At 35.9% G+C, this 12221-nt stretch overlaps 1 pseudogene; it reads right to left on the bottom strand.

The window, feature by feature from the left end:
* Positions 1-4493: 4493 nt before the first annotated feature.
* On the bottom strand, positions 4494-4573 carry LOC127485384 (U2 spliceosomal RNA; annotated as a pseudogene).
* Positions 4574-12221: the final 7648 nt, after the last annotated feature.

Below are 12221 nucleotides of genomic sequence, written 5' to 3'. Positions count from 1 at the left end.
ATGATTGTAAAATTGTGGCAATGGTTGCACAACACTGTGAATACATGAAAAAACACTGGATTGTTGAGATAAGAGTATGTAACATTCTTCAATCTGATTTTTTTGGAGATTATCACTTTTTTTCTGACATTCTAAGTCAATTTTCTAAATACTAAAATGCCTATCATAATGTTTAAGACATAAAGCAATCAAGTGATTTCCCTATTGGATGAAATTAAAAAAATTCTGAAGCAATGCAAACTTTACGGTCAGTAAGTAAAGACCATACTTTAATCATATACTTCGAAAATTTTCTGTCAAACAATTTGAAATTATACTTCAAAACCCACAAAATATCTGTATCTGACAATTAGACTTCCATTATATACCAAATAGATTCATGTGCTGTATAAAAAAATGTTATAATATTTGTTGAAAAGATCATGCTTCACATTTCATTTATTAAATATATACAATTATGGTATGCATAAATCTAGCTGTATAATTATACTAAAATACCTATTCCTATGTAAGGACTAAGGACTATAAAGAAAGATGCAAAACATTACAGCAGGTATTTTTTAAATATATTAGAATTCTTGGTAATTTTTTAATGCCTTTAATAAATTATTTTTATAGTGATACATTTTAAATAAAATTTCAGTAAAAGTTTTCAATAAAATTTTTAATAAAAGTAAAAAAAAAGTAAATGTTTTATTGGCCAAAATTAAGAGATGTCCATCTGAAAATGCATTTTCTATCTATATGCATATATTATTAACAGGAGCATTGCTTTGGCTATTTATCACAAATTCACAATAATATAACATTACCACTGTTACAAATAAGCCATCATTATTTTATACATTAATGTATACAATGTGTGGTGACTTGGAACAGTTAGCAATAAATTCTCCCAAGCACATTATAAATTTTTTCCTTCTTGCAAATATTTTTGACAAGTAGGTTTAGCAAAGACAATTACAAACCCACTATATAGAATAATTATCTTAATTTTCTTATTTATGTTTTTATAGATTCCTTAATAGTTTACTTTACTGTGAACTTTATATTTATCTTGGTAAATTAAAGATACACTTAAACAAAAAATGTAGCCAGTATCATGTGAGGAGATATTTCAGTTCTGAAGATAAAAGTAAATACAGAAACCAAAACATTTGTTGACATTTTTATTGCTGCAAATTCATAAACTACCTGTTTCTCAAACTATTGAGATGATTAAGATGAATAAAATACATATTTAATTGGTAATCTAAATTAATAATTAAATTGATAATTCCTTCTATGAGCTACAATTACAAAATAAAATTTAGAGAATCTTTTGATTAAAGAAATATCTCTGCATTGATAAATATGTATTCTACAAACAAGAATTCCTGACTTTGAATTTAACCTATGCCAGGCATCATCCAATCTCTATACAGATATGGTATTCTAGGCTTTTTTGTGAGTGGAGAAAAGTCCATTTTTAGACAGGAACTTGGAATATGTTAGGGTTTTATTGATTACTCTATTGATAATGATTCATAAATAGTTGAAGATACAAGTTTGCTCTGAAAATTTTAAAGATAATTTCCAGCTGCGTACATTTCTCTAAGCCTGTGGCACTTTGAAGGAGAAGTATGGAAAAGTATGTAGAATGACCATTTGATTATGTTCACAGATTCTGTGCATCAGGAATTTGGATAGGATACAGGAGAGGAGGCTTGTTTCCGCTCTCAGCTGCCCGCTGTCTTCAAGGCTGGGGCTAGATTCATCTGAAGGTTCTTTCACTGATTTGTGTAGATTCTGGTTTGGGAAGACTGGGTGCTTAGGGTCTGAAAGCAGGTATGTGTCCTCTCTCTGAATCTTGGCTTCCTCACAGCATGGCAGCTCTAGGCAGTCATACTTTATATATGTAACTCAGGGTTTACCTATGAGTATTCATTCCAGGGAAAAGACAGAAACTGCATAAGATTGTGTGATTCAGTCTTAGAAGTCACAGAGAGTCAACTTCCTCTATGCCAGATTGATTAAAGCTGTCAGTCTTCCTAGAAACAAGTGGAAGGGACTTAGATGGCACTCTTCAGTGACAGGAGCTTCAAAGTTAGGTAGAAGGGCAAGTGGGATGGGGACATTTTGGGGGTCATACTAACATATCATCATACTTTAGAATACATTTCTACATTCAGAGCTACTGAATTATGTTCTAGGTTTTATAGAAAAATAAGATAAAAGAGTAGATGATTTGGAACACCTTCCGTTTAAAGAAGATAACAATAAAATGAAATTAACAATATATATATTTTTTTTCAAATAAGAAGCAGCTCTACCAAAGGTAATGAGCATATTTTTTTCTTCCAGTAAGAACCTTGTAAGAAGTGAAGCTAAATTTCTTATGAGTGAAAATGTTCTGATTCTAAGAGTTGTTGAACTTTGAAATGAAGCTGAAGGAATTTGCAGAACCAGATTAGCATAGCCTGAAGTACTGCTCGTTTCCTGCTCCGTAATTGCTTTGCAAGGGGAAAGAAGACACAAAACCATCTGCTTTATGCGGCATGGTTCACACTCATGTTACTAAACTGGTAAGAAAAAGCATCATCTCACTTTGATGCCTAAAAGAGAAAACTTTTTTTCTTTATTTTTTTCTAGATTAATAGATACTGAATTTTTGATGTAACTTTTTTTTTTTGCAACTGTTAATTATCATATGATAAGAAATAAACAGACTTCTGTGCCACCAGGGTTCCCGTTTCATTTAGCTTTCCAGGATGCGACAATTACTAGCATACAAAAAGTAAACAACTCTACCTGAAATTTTCATATAAATAGGAAATCAAGCACTTTCTAAGTTAAAATCATTCTGACTTCTGAAAATGAAGTGGGGAGAATAAAGTGGAGACTAGAATTCTGGGGTATGTGTTGCATAGCAACCAGACTAGGGATGGAGGAGGCAAACCAACAGGCTCTAAACTTGATTTTTAGGTGCAGATGCAAAGGTTCAGCAAAATCAAAAACATAATAACACTTAGGTTCTCTCCCCCATAACAGAAAATTATACCTACAAGTTTCCAGAAACTGTGAAAGAACAAAAACCTGTGGTATCTCCATTTTACTTGATGACTGAATGAAACACTTGCTGACTCTTGAGCTCCAAAGTACGGAAGGAGAGGGTGTGGACTTGAGATTTATATGCCAGTTTTCATAATTTTGAGTACTATATGAAAACTATGAAGCGATTACTCTTGTTATCACTTGTTAGTAGTGTTGATCACATATTCCTTGGAATTAGTCTATGAGGACATTCGAGAAAAAGCTGAGGTGTGTGAAGTAGAAGACAGGAGCTTTGCTGGTAGGAGTAGGTTGTGTTCTCATCTAACACCACTTGTACAGCTCTGGGCAGTGAACCGGTAAAGAAAACATTATTCACGACACTTGTTAAAGATGGGAAGGCCGAGTTTATTCAAGAACTCTGTTGGTTTAGGGGCCGTTGCTGTGTAGTCTTACAATGGGGAAAGGAGATTGAACTCAATTTGACTCAAACAAGGACAAGTGGAGATTTATAACTAAGAAACAGGTGGTGGTCAATGGATGAAAAATTACTAAAAGGGAAAATGCAGGATAAGAGGTTTATTGCTAAACAGACTTGATGGAATTATTGCTGAAGGCAGGACAGGGTGATAATATATCAAGACGGGGGGATTTTCCATCAGTGGCCGTAGTAGAAATCTTGCTCAGACAGGATTCAAGGCAGACAAAGAGGGAAGCCCAGGGTTGGGCCTGGTCAAGTAGAGGGTTCAGAGGAGCTGACTTAACTTTTTTTTTTTAATTTTTGAGATCATGTGTTTAATTTACTCTACAGTCAAAGCCTTAACACGCCACTAAATAAGGAGTTCAACAAATTAGAAGTAAAAAGATCCTAGTTGGCAAGAATACAGCAGAGCCTGAGCTAACTTTTTGCAAAAGGATAGAGTTTTGACAACAGTTAACTTGCCTGACACTGTTTCCTTTTCCTTAAACCACAGAGGTTTGTGATACAGAGTAAAAGAAAATGTTTGAAAACAGCTTGTCCCCAAATAATAAAAATTTAATGATACATATTACTTTCATTGCTACTTCACATACAAAATGATTTATATTAGTTTTTAGCAAGAACTGCAGAATTGGATGATACATGGATACAGAAATAAAAGCAAATCATGATAGTTGAAGCAAAGTCATTCTGAGTCAGATTTATTAAAGTCTCAAAAGCAAAGTTAGTTTTAAATTTTATCAACAGTTTATCTTTATTTCTTTAATTTTTCCACTCAGTATCATGGTCTTGCAGGTATTTTTATTTCAACTACTTAAAAAACACAAATTAGGGGCTGGTGCTGTGGTATAGTGGGTTAAAGCTCTGGCCTGGGGTGCGGGTAGTCCATATGGGTCTCTGCTGCTCCACTTCCAATTCAGCTCCCTGCTGAGCCTGCTCCCAGCTCCAGCTCCTGATCCCCGCCCAAGCCCCTGTACCCACGTGGGAGACCAGGAAGAAGCTCGTGGCTTCTGATAAGAACAGATACTACACTTGATCTTAGCCAAAAGGCCGAGAAGCGATAGCTCTTGGCTTCTGACTTCAGGTTGGCTTAGCTCCAGCTATTCCAGCTGTTGTGGTCATTTGGGGAGTGAACCAGCAGTTGGAAGACTGCCCCCCCCCCACCCCCCCGGCCTCTGTCTCTACCTCTGTAACTTTGTTTTTCAAATAGATAAATAAATCTTAAAAAAGTCATCTTAAAAATACACAAATTAATAATAGAAAGTTCCTATAATATTTTTGCTGATCATTTTGGAAACATCCTTACTTCATAAACAAATCAATACTTGCTCATTACTAGGAGTAAATTACTTTTCAATGTTTTATTTAATTCTTCATTTTAGAGGAAAGGTGAATATTAAACATCCATATTTTGGCAGTTTTTATTTGTCTTAAGTGTGAATTTTGACTCTTACCACCAAGTACTTAGCATCCCAGAAACAAAATGAAAGAATAAACCATAATATTCTGAGATATTTTTCAAAAATTCTCTTCACTAAAGTCATTGAATTATTAATTTCTCTTTGATAAATATAGACCATGATTTAAATTTTTATTGCTTTTCCTGAATTGTTCCATTCTCAGCACTTTCATGAAGATTAAAACGCTTTCTCTATCTGTGGATCCAAGAGACATTTTTATTTTAATTGAGCCTCTTAAAGCTGAAAAATTCTATTAAGTACCTTTTAACTCATCTGATGATAAGTTTAACAATAGATAGTCCAATTTCCTCACTCAGATTTAGAGAAATTGAAAATCTGAATAATGATGTATTTCAATAGGGTACAAGTAGAGGTTTTTGGTATAGTGAGAAAGTATTTTGTGTAAATTCAGATTTTAAAGTTTAATGCTATAATTTATTGGATCCAGTGTAATTTTCTTAATAAAACTATATTTTGAAACTCTTAATATGTATTATTTAATTTAAAGCTTTTTATGTTTTTATATTCTAAAGTTTATTATTTAATAATGCTGTGAGTTCATGCTTTGACATACCCTATTTCCTATATAGTATATAGCAATGATAGATAAAATACAAAAATAAAACAACCAAAAATAGGTATAAGTGTATTCAAAAGCAAAATCAAATCATTGTAGTATAAACTATCCAAGGTTTATCAATTTGAAATTTTAAACCATATAGATTAAGTTTCCAAGAAAGAAAAAATATAGGCTATGACAGAGGAGTATGGAATAGAACAGCTTTATTCTTTCCTGTAGCAAAATAAGGTATATGGAGAATGATGTCAACATTCTGTAGGAAAATTATTTTCTTTCTTTCTTTTTTCTTCAGATTTATTTTTATTTATTTGAAAGACAGAGTTACAGAGAGAGGTAGAGAGATAGAGACAGAGAGAGAGGTCTTCCATCCGCTGGTTCACTCCCCAGATGGCCGCAGTGGCCGGAGCTGCACTGATCCGAAGCCAGGAACCAGGAGCCTTTTCCTGGTTCTCCCACATGGGTGCAGGGGCCCAAGGACTTGGGCCATCTTCCACTGCTTTCCCAGGCCATAGCAGAGAGCTGGATTGGAAGAGGAGCAGCTGGGACTAGAACCGGCATCCATATGGGATGCCAGTGCTTCAGGCCAGGGCTTTAACCCACTGCACCACAGTGCTGGCCCCAGGAAAATTATTTTCAACTGCATTATGTATCAAGTCAAAATAGCAATGCAGTCAATAGGTAGAAGGAAGACATAAAGTTCCTAAAAGACATAGCTCACTAAACAAATGCAGACAGCAAGAAAGGGGAATCCATGTGATTTAGGAAACACCATGTGAGACACAGGAATAAAATCAGAGAACTTACAGGATGATCCTGAAGGGAGGGAACAGCATGTCAGCCAAGAACTTTGAATAGAGAGAAGCTAAATCAAGTTAGATCAAGCCAGAAAAGACTGGAGTAGAACCAGGACAATGAAACAGATTGGATACTTGATAAACGTATCTGAATCCCCTGAGAGGAGAATTAGGCAACTGAAAAAATACCTGAAAAATCAAGGAGCAGGAGTATCCAGCAGCTCCTCTGCAGGAAGACATAGCTGTGGTCTACCACAGCTGCACAGCCCATTCGAGGCACACAAACTCCTGGATGTATGAAACAGAACTCTAACTATTTGGGAGGCTGAGAAAGAGAGAGACACTAGTTTTTTATTGATAGTTGACAATTTCAAGCAATGCACGATCAGTATCTCTCATAGTTTTTGTTGGTTAGGAGTCCAGGAAGAGCTTAGCACTATCCTTTGGGATCTCCCAAGGATTGAATCAACGTGTTGGCTGGGCTGCATGGTCATTTGAGGAAAGACCCACAGCCAAACTGTCAGATGGTTGGAAGAGTTCATTTCCTTGAGGCAATAAACTCACAGTGGCCTGCTTCTTCAGGATCATAAGAAGAACACCTGCAGCCTCAGGGAGGGCCCTAGTCTTCCTTTCAAAGCCTGTCACCTGATTAAATCAAGCCTACATAGGCCTTTGGCTAAACGCACATTCAATTGGTTTGGGGACTTAATACATCTTGCAGAAATCCTTCCCTTATTCTATATCCCATTGGCTGGTTACAAGTCACAGGTATTGCCTGCAACTGAGGCTCTGGGATTACACGGGAGTGACTCACAGGGGTTCCCCTTTAGTATGTGTTTATGAAGGCAAAGGGAGATGAGATGGCCAAATTTCCTTGAGCTATGCTTTTGATAATGCAGTTGAAAAATCAAAAATTGATATGAGCATTTTATAGAGAGATTTGAAGGCAAATGATAAAATTAATAAAATTACTAATAAAGACAGTTTCCTCTGAAAAGGTGGGTATGAGACAACAGTGATGACAACTGTTTTCCAGGAAACTGTAGAACCTTATGTGTCTTTTGAAGTAGAGATGATGGTGTACATTTGCTAAAAATAAAACAGTAGAGGAGAATGGGAGTCTTTTGAAGAATTCAAGAGCCTAAGGTTCTCAGGGAAAAAAATTTCACTATAAGTTATAGGTATAAAAAGGATAATAAATTTTCAACAAGACAGATTTAAAGGAGCTGCAGAATATCTATAAACATTCCGAGATTTCTTGCATAGATTAAGGTAAACAGAAAAAATGCTTGACATGCAAAAGTAGGCATTGAATGATATCAAGGATAAAAAAAGAAAATCTTAAAATCACACAGAAAAGGAAGGCTATCTACAAAAACATGATAATTAGGTATAGAACAGACCTTTCAATAAAATAAATGTCAAAAGGAAATGGATAGTCATTAAAAGTGTCTAAAAACTGTTCATCTATCATCCTATACTTGCATTAACTGCAACTCAAGAATTCGATTAAAATGGGGACATTTCTAGACATGTGAAGATTAAGAGTTTTACTGCTCAAAGACTTTTACATAAGCAGAAATACTGGAAGCAGAGAAAGTGTGGGATACAAAGAGCAGCTGTAAAAACCCAAAAGTTAATTTTTAAAGTACTGATGAATCTCATTATCAATCACAAACCCCAGTAGAAAAGAAAGTAAAGAGATCCAAGGTTACTAATGATCAAGGGAATTTATTAAACACTGGAGCATCATTTCAAATATGTGTGATGTAATTGAATAGGGAAGAAAAAGGAAAACCCATTCTTGCCCCACCAACTGCTGATCAGCATGTGGAGGAATAGGCATGCCTATTCAATGCTAGGAAGATGGTACAGGTGGTTTTTACCACATTGAAAGGCAGTTTGTTACTGTTTAGTAAAGTTGAAAATATGCACATACTCTCACCGGCTAGAATAACCTAAAGAAATTTTGGCTTTTATATTAAAAGTCTTATGCAGGAATGTTAACTGCAGTATTGTTTATAATACTGATAGATATAGAGTATCTAAAATGCTTGGTACCTGAAGTGTTTCAGATTTCATGCTGTTTTGAATTTTAGAATATTTGTGTACACATAATGGAATATCTTGGGGATGGGACTCAGTCTAAACACAGACTTTATTTATGTTTCATATATACCTTTACATAGCTGGAAGGCAATGTTGTAAAATACTCTTGGTGTGCCTGCATTTTAACTGTGACTTGTCACATGAGATCCAAAGTGGTATTTTCCACTTGTGGTGTGATATAGATATTAAAAAGCTTCAGATTTTGAACAATTTCAAATTCCAGATTTTGCTCAACAAAACTGGAAGCAGCCTCTGTATCAAACAACAAATGAGAAAATAAATTATGGAAATTAATACAATAGACTATTACACAGCATTGTAAATGAATGGACATACAGATATAATGTTGAATTAAAAAGTTGCTGCAAGATTGTACATAAAATATAACAAAGGTTTAAAGGCATTCTATAAAACACCATAGAATTTGTGGAAATTGTATTATAATAAATATATAAAAGATTATGATAATGAATATGGAAATCAAATGAATGGCTGTTTCTAAAGAATGAGAGAACATGGTGCAATTGGAATGATGTGCATCCATGTAAAAAAAGTTAAGATTTACTCACGATGAGCTAAAGCCAAGAGAAAACTAATTACTTAAAAACTCTACCTCCAATAAAGATACCCTGAAAATAAAGGGACCCCTTTAAAGACAATTGACATTTAAATTTTAGCTTTATCACAACAACTAAGTGATTTGAAATTTCAAAAATCCTGCAGTCATCCGTCATTTTAGATAAACAAGTTCTCTTTCCTGTAGGAACCCTTTTCAGGTATTGAACTTTGTAGACATACCCATTGATTGGATGGAAATTGTTTTATATAAGTGCTCTATAAGTAAACTGAATTACGTTGACTATACTAAACTATGCTCTACTGCACTGCTCCATCTCTATGTTTCTGTCCATGATAGCAGTGTATGCTCAAGAAATCTGATTAAAGCTTTCAGACTTCATAGGGGAACCCAGACCCTGGCAGGTGAGGGCAAAGACATCCAGCCTTTAAGACCTCCGCTGCCAGTCTTCAAATCAGGGTGGTCAACAAAGAAATACTGATTGTGGTGGACACCGAACTTTATGGAGGTCCCAATGAAAAGACCCACCTGGGCTCAGCTTCCACACAGAGAAGTCAGAGCAGAAAACACTTACCTGGAAGACTTCTGACAAGACATATCTTGATTACTGAAGAGCAGGTTGTGCACTGAGGGATATTGATCATGACTAGAAACTGATAAAGGGTCATTTCTGCCCAGTTCATTGCCAAGGAGTAATCTTTAGGAACCATGGCTCAAAGCCTGCAAGTGAAGGCTAACTGTTCCATTTGCTTGGAATTTTTCTCCAGTCTGATTTTTCTCTATTGTGCACATATTTTCTGCTTGGATTACATTCAAAATTGGGTGACAGGAAGAGAGGATTGGGCATTGATCTGCCCCATATGTTGAGGAGAAAGAGAGAAGTCTCCCATAGAAGAATGGCGGATCAGAGTGCTGACTCTTCTCAAGCAGTAGGATGCTTTCCAAGAGCAATGTCTGCACCTCAGAGATGAGCCAGCGATGTGACCTTGGCCCACTCCCTCTTGTGCTCTGCAGTGATCTAAGGAGCAACCAGTGTGGGAAGACCTGCTACCGCCTTGTGGAATATCCCAGGGCATTCACACACCTGGCCACTCACCTGCCCTGCTTCCCCTCAGGCTGCCATTACTCCTAGGTTGAAATAGGAGCAGGCAAGGAGTGGGCCCTGGGTGTCTGCCAGGAATCAGTCAAAAGAAAGCAGAGGACTGATTTATGTTCCTAGCATGGTTTCTGGATCATCAGCTCAAGACAGGAGTAATCCATGCCAGTTTCATTCCCAAATCATTATTCTTGAAAGTCCTAGACTTCACTGGGTGGGAATTTTTCTAGATGTTGAGATGAGTGCTTTGATGTGGAAAGTGATGTTCTTATCTACATACACTGTTTTCATTTTGGAGCCTTTGAGTCTATTTTTCTGTTCTGAGTTTCCTGGAGAAAGCGCCACTGGTACCTTTTTGAGCATCTGCCTGTGAGAATTCAGCCCTTTCTTGAAGCTCTCAAGCAAAAAATACCTTTGCCTCTAGTAAGATGAGAACGACCCAAGAAGAGATGGTGTGTTAAAGCATCAACATTGGTAGAATTTTTATAGATTTGGTAGACTTTGTGGTGAAATAATTTTATACAATTTTAGGTAAAGTTTGTAGACTTTGTAGCTAAATGACTTTTGTATATTTTTGATAGATCTTGTAATTTTGTAACTAAATAACTATGGAGTTTTTGGGGATATTACCAAACACTTCAGACCAAATAGAAAAAAGGGTGCTCACCAAACAGAAATAAGAATATCTAAATTCCAAATAGTTGTGATTATTAGTGACAATATTGCACATTTGTTTCATAGTAAATAACAAATGGAGAAAATTAGTTTGTAAGTTAACTAGGTTTTAGATTTTGTGGGTAGATTTTTTTTTCATTAATTTGTGCCTTGTCTACATAATTCCTGATAATGCTAGTTGTCTGGAAAGAAAGCAGAATCAGGCAGAGGCAACATAAGATGTTTTGAAATTTCAGAGGAAGATACAAACAGATATGGGGAAAGTATTAAGTTTCTTATTTTTATTTTCTCCCAACACTGCTGCATAAAATTTCTTGAGAGACAAAGAGCTTTGTGATATATTAACAATGATTCCTATTTATTTTAATGGGAATTACCCTTTGTCCAGGTCAAAAATGACTCATTGTGTGACTGTCAGAATGGTACTTCACATGTGACACATAAAAAGGCTCAGAGAATGTCAAGTTTATAAAGTGGCAAAGGATTCTGAACCTTCTGGAATCTTACCCAGAGAAGTGAGTGTTCTGATTATCGGATCCTTGAACTGCTGCCCCCAGGTGTGACTTCACTTGCAGAAACTGCTGCACCTTCTGAGATAAAAGAACATTTCCCTGGGTCCAGCTCTGTGGTCTACTGGGTTAAGCTATCACCTGCAGTGCTGGCATCCCATATGGGCACTGGATTGATCCCCAGCTGCTCCACTTTAGATCCAGCTCCCTGGCAATGGCCTGGGAAAGCAGCAGAGAATGCTGTACCCACTTGGGAGATCTGTAAGCAGCTCCTGGCTCCTGGCCTCAGATCAGCTCAGTTCCAGCTCTTGTGGCCATTTAGGGAGTAAACCAGAGGAAGACCTCTCTCTTTGTCTCTCCCTCTCTCTGTCTGTAACGCTGCCTCTCAAATAAATCAATCAAATTCTTTTTTTAAAATTCTTATCAACTATGTAAATTCATTAATGTGTGTACACCAACCATGTTTTATAAGATTGATTTTGGATTATTTTTATTTGCAGAATTTACTTTTTTTTGCAGTAAAATATAGAAAACTTCCAAAAAAAAAGCTTTCAGGAGAATTACAACACATTCCGTCTTTTAAAAGGTAAATTTCTTAGAGTAAAGAATACTTTCAGATTTCTGTTGATTAACTATCCATATAGAAAGCTGGCAACAGTTAATATAATCAAATATCTTGGTCAGAATGATTTTCTTGAACTGTTGTCAATCTTAGTATGTGGTTTAAATTTATTGATTTCATGGGAAGAAGTTAACAGTGCCTGGAAATGTCCATGCTCTTTTAGCATGTTTCCAATTACACTCTTGCTTTCTCAGGTAGGATTTCTCTATTACCATGCAGTATTAAATAATCCTCATACTATAGTGCTACTTCAAGGCCTTTTAGGCTTGGAAAAAGAAGTATGTTGTA

Source organism: Oryctolagus cuniculus, chromosome 1, assembly GCF_964237555.1.
Source record: "Oryctolagus cuniculus chromosome 1, mOryCun1.1, whole genome shotgun sequence".
Taxonomy (NCBI): Eukaryota; Metazoa; Chordata; class Mammalia; order Lagomorpha; family Leporidae; genus Oryctolagus; species Oryctolagus cuniculus.
This window is presented reverse-complemented; position numbering and strand designations above follow the sequence as displayed.